At 36.7% G+C, this 15,094-nt stretch overlaps 1 long non-coding RNA gene across 1 annotated transcript in view; it reads right to left on the reverse strand.

Annotated features, from left to right (window-relative positions):
• The window catches only part of LOC111098743, a 48,380-nt gene extending 35,077 nt beyond the window's left edge, over positions 1-13,303 (reverse strand). The window contains exon 1 of the long non-coding RNA XR_005369164.1: positions 13,130-13,303. This is a non-coding gene — a long non-coding RNA (uncharacterized LOC111098743). The remainder of the gene's footprint in view (positions 1-13,129) is intronic.
• Positions 13,304-15,094: the final 1,791 nt, after the last annotated feature.

The following is a 15,094-nucleotide window of genomic DNA, read 5'->3' on the forward strand; positions in this document are numbered from 1 at the left end:
TAAAAATTATCTAACATTGGCTTTTTAAATTCTTCTGGCAAATTCTGAGTATGCAATTGACACCAGAATATACAAGCAAACAATGCAAGCATGTATGCACCCAAATTGGGAGCATAACTGGTCATCTAGTCTGTAGATGAAAATGTCATTCCCTAGTAGAAGTACACTTTTATGGGCAATTGATAATATATGCCAGTTCAGTGAATTCATTTTCAGACAGTAACTTGAAGGACCCTGAAAGTATAAAGGCAAAGAACATAATGCCTCTTAAACCAGAGTGTGATCATTCTGACTTGAAATTACTGGAAAGGAAAAAGTAATATTACATACCAAATAAGTTTTGAAAAATGTACTATAAAAGTTAAAGCTTGATAGCAAAACAACAGGTAGAATTTTTCAAAATTATAGCAATCCATCCAAAACTGTCCTGTCCAATAGTGTAATTACTAGCCATGCGTGGGTATTAAAATATGATTAGGCACAACTGAGAAACTGAATATTTAATTTTATTTCATTTTAATTAACTTGAAGTTACATTTAATTCTAGTTAATTTTTAATTACATTTAGTTTAATTAATTGTAGTTAATTTAAACTTAAAAACTTATCCTTAGTACAGTTATCAGAAAAACTTTTAAATATATTTGGAACTTGAGTGTGAACCTATTTTTTTCACTGTAAGTTCTATGAAATCTAAATATATATCCAGTGTTTTTCTGGTGAAAATGTAGTGTCCAAATTAAGCTGTGTTGAACCACTCTGTTGTTAGCTGCTTGCTGAAAAAGTCAAAGACAAATAAATAATCATTCTCTCAAGCACAGCACACCCTACTAAGTACTTACTAAAGATTCAGAATATTTTAAATTTAAAAAATCTTGAAAATATCCCACTTTTCTTTTGAGAGTGAGAGAGAGAGCGTGAGTGGAATGAAGAGGGTGATAGAGAATCTTAAGCAGACTCCACACCTAGTGCAGAGCCTGATGGGGTGGGAGGGGTTCAATCTCACAACCCTGATCATGACCTGAGCTGAAATCAGGAGTGGGACACTTAACTGACTGAGCCACCCATGTGTTCCCTACTTTTTTAAGATACTACTTTATATTTTTTTTTTAAGATTTTATCTATTTATTCATGAGAGACACAGAGAGGCAGAAACACAGGCAGAAGGAGAAGCAGGATCCCTGCAGGGAGCCAGATGCAGGACTCAATCCCAGGACCTCGGGATCATGACCTGAGCCAAAAGCAGGTGTTCAACCACTGAGCCACCGAGGCATCCATAAGATGCTATTTTAAACAATCCTCAGAACTATTTAGAGGATTCTACACAAGGGTCTAGACAGAACTGCAAACTACATGGCAATGGATGGCAACTACTACAAAGCTTGAAAGAGAACTTAAGATAAAACTTAAAAGTGTCATTCAGGAGGCATAACCTAGCCTCACAAATACCACTGTAAGTAAATATGATTTGGAATGTTCTTGGAATGCATGGAGCAGGGCATAATGCTGCTTTAATTTACATATGCTGATCATCATTACAAAGGTTCAGAAGCAAAATGTTTGTACAGAAGAGCAACATATCCAAACCTAGAATAATGCACTCAATTCTGTTTTATGTTCTCATGCCCAGACAGATGTAAAAGGTCAAAGAGAGATGAGAAGTTCAACCAGCATAGTCAAAACTGAAGGGAAACACCAAAGAGATTTATCTTCCAGCTAAAAAGATAAGAAATGATTAGAATGTTTCAAAGTCTATTTTTAAACTACTAATAAACAGCATTTCGTTTAAAAAATACATTTTAGAAAAAAATACATTTTAGATAAATAAGTAAATACATACATACATTTTAGGCCAATTAAATAATACATTTGCTCAATGGATATTTACCAAGGGCCACTTCAGTAAAAGGAAGGATCCAGTACAGAGTAAGAAAGGCAAATGAGTGCTCGCTTCGGCAGCACATATACTAAAATTGGAAAGAAAGGCAAATGAACTGCCTTCAAAAGGGTTGCAAGTATGGAAAGAACAAGATAACGATTATAATAGAATGAAGTAAAATTTTAATATAAAGCACGGGCATCCAGTCTAGAAACAGATATTACTTTATATGTATTTGAATGTACTACTGATAAATATTTGTGTATATTGCCTGTGTCTCCAGACTTTAAGGCCATGCTTATCTATGTACCAAGTGCTATGGGACACTAGAAAGGATGTACCACCCAGCTCTTGAAGAGGAGAAAAGGAGAAGTGTCAGAGAATACTTTAAAAGGAAATAATGCTTGAAGGATGATGGAGGAATTTGGGAAGCAGACAATCGAGAGAATATTTCCTGGTTGAAAGAATAATATAACAACTGAGATAAGAGAATGCACCAAGCACCCAGGAATTGGCTAGAAGTTATTCTGTACAGCCAAACAGAGTGAGTGCACTAAAACTTCCTGTCCCATCTTAGGCAAATAGCAGTTCCTTTTTCCGTGCAATTTTTGTTCCAATTAAACTTAAAGGTATAGGAAATTGAGAAAATAATGAAATAAAGAAAAACATTAATCATAATTCTACCACCCAAAAATAATTACTTTCTACGGATATAAATGGAGCTATATACACATATATAAAATAGTGACGTATTCTACTTTTTACATTTCATTTAACAAAAGCATTTCCCTTTTATTCACAGACATAATTTTATTTTTCTAGTTTTATTGATATATAACTGATAAAAACTATATATATTTAAGGTGTACAAAGTAATGTTATGGTATGCATATACCAAAATACCATCAAATTGCAAAATGGTTATCACAATCAAGTTATTTAACATATCCATCACTTCACATAGTTTGTTTGTTTTTTTTAATCTACTTGAAATATTTTCAAGTTGGGACGCCTGGGTTGCTCAGGGGTTGAGCATCTGCCTTTGGCTCAGAGCGTGATTTCAGGGTCCTGGGATCGAGTCCAACAACCGGCTCCATGTGAGGAGCCTGCTTCTCCCTCTGCCTATGTCTCTGCCTCTCTCTCTCTCTGGATCTCCCATGAATAAATAAATAAAATCTTTTAAAAAAAGAAATATTTTCAAGTATACAATACAGCATTATTAAGTATAGTCACCCTACTGTATGTTAGATCTCCATAACTTGCTCATTTGCATAATTGAAATTTTGTACTCTTTGACTAATATCTCATTTCTCTGACTCTCTCCATACACATAATTGTAAATGGCTGTGTAGTAATCAGATAGATACAAACATTTCACTATTACCATTCGTTTAGAATCTTTACAATGCTTCTTTACTATAAATAGTGCTGTGATGAATAACTTTATACATCTCACTTTGTCAGAATTACAGGTTATTTCTTCCCTGGAGACCAAGTAAAATTACTAGGTAAGCAATATTTTAAATTTTCTAATATATATTATTGCTACAATGCTTACCAGAAGAACTGTACCAGTTTACACTGCAAACATATATATGTGTATCTTCCTATATTTTCATCTGCATGATTTTTTTTTTTACTAATTTGATAGGCAAAAAAGAATGCACTCAAATTTTATTTTAATTTCCTTTAGTTCTATAATTAAACCTATTGCGGCCAATTTTTTTCACATTTTGAATGTTCATATAACTCACTCATTTACATATTGGGGTGTTGATTTATTCTATGGATTTTAAGCTATCACACTTGGTCATCTTGATAGCAAGCAGGATTGACATTTGCTGTTGAATTTTGATTAGATGGTTCAGAGATATTTTTAAATGTTTTCATTGTTATGTAGTCAGATGTATTCTCATTTCTTCTGTAATTTCATACCTTGTCTAATATTTGCCTATATGTTTTTCTTTTTTCATGGTCTTATCTTTACTTTTAATACCCCCACCCCAGGTTTTATTATGGTACACTGCCTAACATGCGTCTATTTAATTTTTTGAAAGATCTGGGCAGTGTTACAGCACTACTTACTGAGTTATGCAGCCCTCCTTTATTGACTTGATTCTTCCTTTCTTATATATTAAATCCTATAAAGGACTGGGCAAGGATGGGTGCTTAAGAGCAAGTTTACCATGTCCAACCTGCCCCTTCCAAAAGTCCACTAATATTAATGGCTAACATTTATGCCATACTTACCTGTGCCAGGCACTATTCCAAGCATCTTACATGTATCAATTTAGTCAATAACCTTAGGAAATAGGTTCCATTACCCATTTTACAAAGGAGAGTAACAGAGTTTATGTAACTTTGCCCTAGATCGTGCAGGTAACATTTAGCAGAGACCCTATCAGAAGCCTTCCAGACTCTGATCTTTCTCTTGCCTTCCCCAGATCTGTGTGCTTCAGGCACAGAGGTCATCTTTTCATTCCTGGATTATCCCTAGTAGATTGTCACCACTGAATCTTAGAACATTCTCTGCTCATAGTCTAAGCCAATTTTTAATAGATCATAGAAATTTAGAGCTGGACTTTAAAATCACACAAACTTGGATTTATATCTCAGTCCTACAATTTACTAGTTATATGAGTATGAGGATCATTTTACGTGTCAACAGTCAGATCATTAAGTCAAACACTGATCTCAAGGTTACTAAAAAGGTATATTATAGATGTGATTAAAGTCCATAATCAGTTTACTTTAGTAAAGAAGATTATCTTAGATCATCTAGGTGAGCCAGATTTAATCAGTTGAAAGGCCTTAACAGCAGAACTGAGATTTCTCCAAGGAAGAAGAAATTCTGCCTGTAGATCACAGTTCATCCCATGTCCAAAAGTTCCAACCTGCCCTTCTTTGTGGCTGGCCCTACAGAGATTTCAGACTTGGCTTGACAACCCTCCCAATCATGTAAACCAATTCCTTTCAGCAAATCTACCTATCCATCCATCCATCCATCTATATCTATATGAATATATATAAACACATATAAATCCTATTAGGTCTATTTCTGTGGTGATACTCTGATCTGAGACAAACTATCTGAGTCTCAACTTCTTCATATGGGAAATGGAGATAGAATAAGGCTCATAAAGTGCCCATAAGGATTGGGTGAGATATGTTCAAACAACACAGTGCCTGACAAATTACAAATTTTCATCAATGTTGCCATTAGATGTGTACCAATATTTGTAAATTTGTACTGACATTGGTAATTGTGCTAATATTTGTAAATAGGGTCCATATCAAATAATTAGCTTTTTCTTTTCATTTTAACTGAGGAAACTCCCTTAAATATTAACAAGGACATTTATCATAAAGACTCTGCTGTGCAGCAGAGCATGATTCAATCCTATTATCATGGAAAAACAAACAAATGTCCATCAAAGCAGAATGGGAAAATTATGGGACTATTCCACGGGTATAGTTGGGAAATGGAATACTATAAAGCAATGAGAATAAACAAACTACAACTGCCAATAATATGAATGAGTCATACATACTAACTGAAAGAAGTCAGTCACAACACAGCACATACCATATAATTTGTAAAAAGTGTAAAAATAGGCAAAGCTAACCTGTACTGAAGGAAATCATGATAGTGAGTGGTTTGTTGGGGAACTCATTAGGAGTGACTTGGAGGGCACAGAGGGAAGCTACTGAGATGCTGAGAATGTCTTTCATCTCTTGATCTGAGAGCTTTTTACACAGATACCTTGTCTTTGAGAAAATCAATGTGTACACTTTGAGATTTGTGCATGTTATTGGTATGTTGTTCATCAGTAAAGAATTTATGTAAATTTTGTGTATTCATTTCCAAAAAAATAAACTATCGCTGCATAATTTGAAAGAAAGCTGTCCTTGGAATAAGGATCCCAGGTAACTGGCTAAGGACTATGACATTAAAAAATAGAGGAAGCCTCTGTGCTGACAGTAGCTATTACAGGGTTGGCCTCTAGGGTAGAAGTTAGGTTCATTATTTTACATCCAAAGGGAAAAAAAAGGATCCATTCACTTATTCTATCTTCCATTTTTCTCCAGTTCTCTCTCCAGTTCTCTCCACCACAGTCCACATCACTGTCTCTTCAAGCTGAAAACATCCCAGCTGTCTCTCTGCTTCAGCTTTAACCCCTCCGTCCAATCTCAGCTGATCCGCATAGTGACTTTTTTCCATGTAAATTACATCACGTCATCTCTGCTTCAACCACACCAATGGCTTTCTGTTGCATTCAGGGGAAACCCAGAAATCTCCTTACATTTTCAATCAGGTCCTGCTATCTCTCCACTTTAATATCTTGTTCACTCTCTCCTTGCCCACAGAGACTGGTCATGGCTCTTTGATCACTTCCCATATCAGGGTCTTTGTTCTTTCTTGTGTCTTCTACAGAATGTTCTTCCCTAGGTTCTCGTATTTCTGGCTTCAGCCCATCTTTTGGGTTTGTTTAAATGTCATTTCTCCACAGAGGCCTTTCTGACCCCTTCACTTAAAAGCACTTTATGTTTTGTCCACTGATAAGTGAATGGATAAAGAAGTTGGGGTATATACATACAATGCAATATGACTCAGACATAAAAAAAGAATGAAATTTTGCCATTTGCAACAACATAGACAAATATCATATTATTTCTTTCATACATGGAATTTAAAAAACAATATAAATTGAGGAAGATTAAAAGAAACAAATGAAAAAACAATTCTTAAATATAGAGAATAATTGGTAGTTGCCAGAAAGGCAGTGGGTAGAGGGAAAGGGAATTAAAAGTATAGTTATCATGATGAGCACTGAGTAATGTATAGAACTGTTAAATCACTATATCGTGCACCTGAAACTAATATAACACAGTATGTTAATTATAGTGGAATTTTAAAAATAAATAAAAAATTTTTAAAAATAAAACAGGGGCACCAAGGTGGCTAAGTCAGTTAAGTGTGGGACTCTTAACTCTTAACTCTTAATTTCAGCTCAGGTCATGATCTCAGAATCATGAAATAGAGCCCCAAGTCAGGCTGCTTAAGATTTTCTCTCATCCTCTCCCTCTGCCCCTACCCACACCGTCACCCCGCTAGTGTGAGTGCATTCTCTCTCTCTCTCTTTCTCTCAAATAAATTAAATCTTTAAAATAAATAAATAAAAATAAAACAAAAAAATAGTATATTAAACACAACAAATAAATTAACAATAAAAGCACTTTGCCTTTCTCTGTTTACTTCCCTTATATGATTGACCACAGTCTGTAATCATTTTGTTGTGTTGCATTTTTTTTTTACATTCTGAATTGTGCTGACCCATAGTAGATGCTCAAAAAGTATATGCTGAAATAAAAGAATGCACCTAATCAAACCACGAACACCACTGAGGCAAAGCAGCAGGAATATGCTCTAATAATTTTATGACGTTTTCCCAACCCAAAGTTTTCTGGATTCATTTTCAGTAGAAGTTATCTGAGATGGGGGTGGGATAGAGAATTCTAGATACACAGTGTTGTTCTCCTTAATCATATATTTTCCTGAGAATAGCCAGGATTGAAGGTCAGATCTGTCCTTACTATTTTGACCTTTAGAAGAGGTGGTGAGGTGTAAACAATACCTTGCATGAGTAATCTGGAGACCTACAATTATCCAGTGTCTTCCCTTTATTACACAGACCATATCAGGTGATAAACAGATAATTCTGTGTTGCAGTAAAAAGACTAAGAGCCATATTTCCCAGGTTTGAATCCTCCTTCTCTGCTTCTTATCAACAATTTCCTGAAAAACATAACTTTTTTGATCCCTTAGTTTTGTCAGCAATAAAGTGGAGCTAATATACAGCAACATGCATTTCTCAGGGTTGTAATGGAAAGCAGATGAGCAAATCTATCTGAAAAGCACTTTGCAAACTTTCTATATACTGTATACTGTAAGTTGTCATAATTATTTCAAGCTTTTCCCCTTGCCTAAGCATAATTTGTATCCCTCATTTCTGCTTGGAATGCAAACATTATAGCAAGCTAGATAAATGGAAAGTTTTAATCATCACATAATGGGGCACATTAATGTGATAAGGATGGTTATGCTGGCACAATTACTGTGCCTTATGTCAGTTTGGTCCAAGTGCCAATCGGGTCTTTTATATGCATGCCTCTGTGTGTGTGTGTGTGTGTGTGTGTGTGTATGTGTAAGTGTAGGTGTGTAGGGGTAGGTGTTCCATAAATTTAGGTTTTATACCATTAAATACTATCTGCCAAAATGAAACAGACTCTGAGAAATTTGTTTACTCCTGGGATATCTAATTATTCAGACTTTGCTTCTAAAAGTATGTAAACTACCTGTTTTTCCATCTCGAAATATTTTCACATATTTAATAAATGATAAAGATCAGGTCATCACCTACCTTATCTACTCATATCTCAGCAGAAAACAGCACTCAAATTAAGTTCTACATTCCTCCCTCTCTCAGCTATGGCTTTGACTCTAGCAGGAATTTTGTCAGAAAAATTTTCTGCTCATGTTTTTCTTTTGATTATAATATAATAAGCACTATGATTAAGGACACAATTCTTGATTAGTCTGGAAGCATGTAAGCTGTAAAGAGTTATCCATATTTATGGAACTTATTATATAATTAAATGTTAACTACACACTACAGTCAAATTCTGAGGTCTAATATTTAGCTCAATAATATAATCTACCCAAAAATAATATAATCAACATGCCTATAGAATTTATTCCATTTTTAACTGAAATTTTATTTCCTTGAGGGAATTTTGTATCAATATATACTTTTTACCTTCATAAGAAAAAAGAAATGAAGGAAATGTAAACCTCCAGAAAAACAGAACATTGCATGATAAAACCACAGTTTATGCAACCACTCCAACTTAAAACAGGAAATCAGTGCCTTCATGGAAAAAAATAATTGGCTCTAAAAAGTATAGAGAATAAGTAAGAGGCTAGATATAAGCAATATGGTAAAGAAACACATGTTTTTTCATCCATCAGGAAAAAATGGAATCAGTTTCTCCAGGAATGATAATAAAAATGAAACAGTCAACATGGTTCAAACACAAAACCAATTCATTCAAATGTGACATGACTTTGAGCAGCCAGAGAACCTATGTCAGGAACATATAAACGTCATTATCTTAACTATGCAAAACTAAAAGTACAATTTCTAGAGACTAGGAAATGGAGATGGAAGGAAGGCCAGACACACAAACATCTTTATCTTACAACTTTGGAGGGCAGGAAGAACCATTTATAGTGGGGAAAGCAGAAGATTAAGCAACTACTTTAAGTTTACAAGTGTACTCAACAGAAATGTTTTAAAGATATAACTCTTGGGAGGAGATGGGAAGAAAGATGGAAATTTGACCTAAGGGATCCCTGGGTGGCGCAGCGGTTTGGCGCCTGCCTTTGGCCCAGGGCGCGATCCTGGAGACCCGGGATCGAATCCCACGTCGGCCTCCCAGTGCATGGAGCCTGCTTCTCCCTCTGCCGATGTCTCTGCCTATGTCTCTGCCTCTCTCTTTCTCTCTCTGTATGACTATCATAAATAAATAAAAATTAAAAAAAAAGAAATTTGACCTAAATAGACTCATGAAGCATAGCAATAGATAATTCAGAAGTGGATAAATTAGGAAAGAGCAATAAGGTGTCAGATTTAAAGATGCAGACAATGGAGTAACCACTAAAGCAGCTAAGCACAGTTAGAAATGTTGATATTTGGAGAGAAAGACTGAGAGTAGAGGAAATCAAGAGAATATTGCCTTTTCTTAAAAGCTGTTCTGTATTGTTTAGTTTGACAATTGTGAGTATAAACTCTATCAGCCACCTAGAAGACATGGTCACCCAGATGCCCACAGCTTCCTCATGCTTGAAATCTCCATATGGTTCCCATAACCATTTGCCTCCCACTACATTCCTTTTATCATTCAATAACATTCAATTATTCATTTATTCTAAAGCTGAGTGCCTACTTGGAACCACTGTGCTAAATTTTGAACCATAATGCTAGAGGTACAATGGGAGCAAGATAGACATGGTTCCTTCACTCATGAAATCTATATTCTGATGAGGGAAAGAGATCACACACACACACACACACACAGCGTGGCAATTAAAATCACTTCACGTTATCCTAAGTGCTTTAAAAAAACAAACAAGGGTCTGGGAAATAGAATACCAAGGATGGTCTATCTTTACCTAGGGCAGGTATCTAAAAGGTGACATATAAGCTGAGACATAAAGAATAAGCTAGCCATGTGTCATGGACATTTGTCATATCTGGGGCTACATAATAGCTTTTGAACATCCTTCCCATGTTTGGGTAATTTCCTATTTCATTAAGTAAAGAAAAGAATAATCAAACCTACTGAGGAATAATATATAGATAGCATTGCATCAGAATTCATCACAACTCAGTGAAAGAAGCTGGTTACAAAAGACCACATATTGTATGATTCTATTTACATGAAAGGTCCATAAAAACTAAATATACAAAGAAATAAAGTAAATTCATGATTGCCTAGTACACTAGGAAAGGATGGGGATAAGAAGCTTCTGCACAGCAAAAGAAACAGTCAACAAAACTAAAAGACAACCTACAGAATGGGAGAAGATATTTGCAAATGACGTATCAGATAAAGGGCTAGTTTCCAAGATCTATAAAGAACTTATGAAACTTAACAGCAAAGAAACAAACAATCCAATCAGGAAATGGGCAAAGACATGAACAGAAATTTCACAGAGGAAGACATAGACATGGCCAACAAGCACATGAGAAAATGCTCCGCATCACTGGCCATCAGGGAAATACAAATCAAAACCACAGTGTGATACCACCTCACACCAGTGACAATGGTGAAAATTAACAAGACAGGAAACCACAAATGTTGGAGGGGATGTGAAGAAAGAGGAACCCTCTTGCACTGTTGGTGGGAATGTGAACTGGTACAGCCACTCTGGAAAACTGTGTGGAGGTTCCTCAAAGAGTTAAAAATAGATCTGCCCTAGACCCAGCAATTGCACTGCTGGGGATTTACCCCAAAGATACAGATGCAGTGAAACACCGGGACACCTGCACCCCGATGTTTATAGCAGCAATGTCCACAGTAGCCAAACTGTGGAAGCAGCCTCGGTGTCCATCAGAAGATGAATGGATGAAGATGTGGTCTATGTATACAATGGAATATTACTCAGCCATTAGAAACGACAAATACCCACCTTTTGCTTCGACGTGGATGGACCGGGAGGGTATTATGCTGAGTGAAGTAAGTCAATTGGAGAAGGACAAACATTATGTGGTCTCATTCATTTGGGGAATATAAAAAATAGTGAAAGGGAATAAAGGGGAAAGGAGAGAAAATGAGTAGGAAATATCAGAGAGGGTGACAGAACATGAGAGACACCTAACTCTGGGAAATGAAGAAGGGGTAGTGGAAAGGGAGGTGGGCAGGGGATTAGGTGACTGGGTGACGGGCACTGAGGGGGCACTTGATGGGATGAGCACTGGGTGTTATGCTATATATTGGCAAATTGAACTCCAATAAAAAAAATTTTTTAAAAAGGATGGGGAAAGGGGTAGAGAATAGGAAATGACTACTAACGGTTGCAGGATTTTGTTGTGATGAAAATGTTCTAAACTTAAATTGAGATGATGGTTGTACAAGTCTTGGAATATATTAAATTTGTGACATTGGTGAAAGCACACATCACAGGCCTTCATGGCTTTTTCTAATGTGTCATTGCTGGCTTACAGAATACAGGGTGAGAGTTGTGGAGAAGAATTTCCCTGAAAAGGGACAATGCTGATCATGTGGTTAGCTGGTCAGGGTGAAGGATCATGCTGTGCCTCTGTGGAGTTCCAGAGCCAATTAAAAAGGAACCCATGTGCACTTTAATAAGTTGATTGTGATACACAGAGCCCTCCAAAGTTCAGGGCCCAGAGAAAGAGCCCCATTTTGCCTCAACTAAGGTGCTGGCAGTGGACATGAAAAGAAGTGGAAAGACTCTAACAATGTGTTGGAGCTAGATTTGACAGAACCAAATTGATAGGTTGGACATGAGAGGATGAGGTAAGAGCTGATATTGCCTACCCCACTATGAATCTGCCCACATCTTGAAAGAAGAAGAAGGAGGGGGGGTGCAGAGAGGTTGGGAGGGGGGTAAATAATAAGGAGAAGGAGAAAAAAAGAAGAGAAGAAGAGGTGTCGAAGAGGAAGAATTAGAATAACTGTGTTGATTTTTTTGAGCAGCCATGTGCTTCATCACCCACCTCCCAACCCCAGCAGCTGAACAATTTGTCTAAATCAATCAGCTACCAAATTTCTCTAACCAGGAACTAACTGAGATATGTCCATACAATATAACCTTGACCAAAAAAAAAAAATAGGTGATAGAGTGGTAGATACATATATAGATGATAGATAGATATATAGATAGATAGATATACATAGATATAGCTATAAATAGATATAGATATATAAAGGAAATATCCTCTGGAGGAGCTTCTGCTACAATTTCCCTTATTCACAAAGGAGACAGAAAACAAATACTTTGCTGGGGAAACTATTCTTATTCTTATTCTTATTCTTATTCTTATTCTTATTCATCTAGGTAAGACTGATTACTTTTCTTCTATGCCCTCAGGTCCTATATTTATATATCTACTATAGCTCATTTAACACTTACCTATTTGCATGTTTTGCTCTTTCTATAAAACTTTAAACACCTCAAGTGCATAGGAAATAAATTATTTGTGAAACATTCTCAGCTTCTAGCACAGTGCCTGGCATTTAGTAGCTGTTATTAAATATTTGTTGGATAGTATGGTATAAGGCTTAAATCAAGATCCAATATTATATGTTGCGTTGATATCTGGCAAAATCAGGAGGTACTCAAAGGCCTAACCACCAGCTCTCCCCACCCTGCTCCTGGGCATAAGATCCCCAGTTACACAACTCTCCTTATCAAAAGGACCATGTGTAGCTCCTATTTATCCTTGAGCATCGAGTCTAAGTTCTCTGCTAATCTGTGGAATTATTCAATCAAGCCAATAACACTCCCCACCCTGCAACCAGAAGGCTCCTATCCCTATTGATACCACAAAGCCTGCCTCCCACAACCCTTGCTTATTCAGTCCGTTCTGGAGTGCAACCCCCATGAGGCTCTGTAGGACTTGTGATGTCCTTTTCCACCAGGCTGTGAGGATACGTACACATACCTATCTGAAAGTTAGCATTGGCTTTCATCTGGACTTCACTCTCTGTTCTTTCATCTTCATGGAGGCTGCTCCAGGCTCCCTCCTAACACAGCATGAACTCCAAGAGCTGTCAATATCATCTGCCCAGCGTGGGGTGTCATGTGTGCAGCCATCCCTATAATCCTAGAGCAGAAATCCTTCTCCCACCAACAGGGCAAAGCAGTGGTGATTCTCTTCTCTATCTCAACTCTTAGATTACATGGCAAGAGAATACTGAGAGAGAATGTAGGCATTTTACCAGCTGATAATCTTCAGTAGCATTCAGTACAGAACACAGTCTTTTTCAAATAGCACTTGATTAATGAGACTGCTAACCACTGCAATCCTTTTGATCTTCATTCAATCTTATTTTGGAAAGACTAGAGATTCACCTATCTCTACCAAGGCAGTTTAATTCCTACTAATTTCTCATCAAAAATGAAAACTATTACACAGGAGGTTTTCTGTTGTGCTCATATAGAGGCATCCAAGAACTCTTTTTGACTAGGAACAGAGCTTGCCCACAGTAACTTGGCCATCTTGAGGCTGGAGGTCAGTAATAGGCTCTACTACTTGCTAAGGAACAAAACCAAGTGGTTTGTACTTCTGATTAAAATATACATTACATAAAGGTTTCTCTTTGTTTTAAAAATGCAGCTTCTACATAAACTTGAATATTCTTTCTTCTCTCCAACCTCTGGATTTAACAAGGCCACCCACAGATTAAAGAGTCTTCAAGATTAGTACATTTTTAAAAATACACGCAGACTATCAGCATGATCCTCTCATCAGAGAAAAGGGTTAAGCACCAGAGCTGACACAGCAAAAGTCAAAAGTAGTTACAGGCTTTAATGAAATTATCTCATTTTAGGAAAGTGGAAAGTCTCTACTAAAGTACGTATTCAGTTTTAAATTATTATAATTTTCCACCTGTGATTCTGCTCTTATTTTTCTCATTTTGCCATTTGAGACATTATTGGATTCTGCCTTTCTCGACATTTTGATCCTCTGAACTTACTTTCGTGTATTTAATGGAGATGAACATACATTATAAGGCACTAATGCAAGTGAGTAAGCTACCATGGATTTTGTGAGGTAAGCTTTTCAGGAGAGATAATCACCATAGAGTACAAAGTCAATAGTTTCACTCTATGCCACTTGAGTCACATCTTCTATCTGAATTTATTAATAAACACAGATAATAAGCACATGATGTCCTTGAGCATGAACTATATGCAGGGCATTATATCAAGGACATTTTATGTCTCAGTTCATTGAAACCTCCCCCCACCCCCACCCCAGCAGCCCCATGAGGGACAGACACATCATCCAGCCACAGAGTTTTAGGGAGAGGAAACTTTTCCTCCATTTGAATGCCATTTCTGAACTTCTCTACAGGCATGATTGGCAATAAATGCCATATTTGAGTCTTCACCACCCCCATACACACAAAAGTGACTTAATTAAAAAAATATGAGCATAATGAAAAGCAGGTAAATTACCAAGAAAGCTTCCCTTTACAAGAAGACAAAGATTGCCAGAATTTTGTTATAAAATTACATATATATTCACCAGATGACCCAGGAATTCTACTATTAAGTATTTATCCAAGAGTTAAAACACTCCCACATGAGCACCTGAGCAAATGTTCACAGCAGTTTTAATTATAGCCAAAAACTAGAAATTCCGCCACCGACTCTGACAACTCTAAGGTGAATGAACAAGCAAACTGGTAAGTTAAAACAGTATCACTCAACAATAAAATTACTGACACATGGGACGACTGGGTGGCTCAGCGGTTGAGTGTCTGCCTTTGGCTCAGGTCGTGATCCTGGGGTCCTGGGATCTAGTCCCGCATTGGGCTCCCCGTGGGGAAACTGCTTCTCCCTCTGCCTGTGTTTCTGCCTCTCTCTGTCTCTAATAAATAAATAAATAAATAATAAATAA

Source organism: Canis lupus, chromosome 14 (genome assembly GCF_011100685.1).
Source record: "Canis lupus familiaris isolate Mischka breed German Shepherd chromosome 14, alternate assembly UU_Cfam_GSD_1.0, whole genome shotgun sequence".
In the NCBI taxonomy this organism is placed as follows: Eukaryota; Metazoa; Chordata; class Mammalia; order Carnivora; family Canidae; genus Canis; species Canis lupus.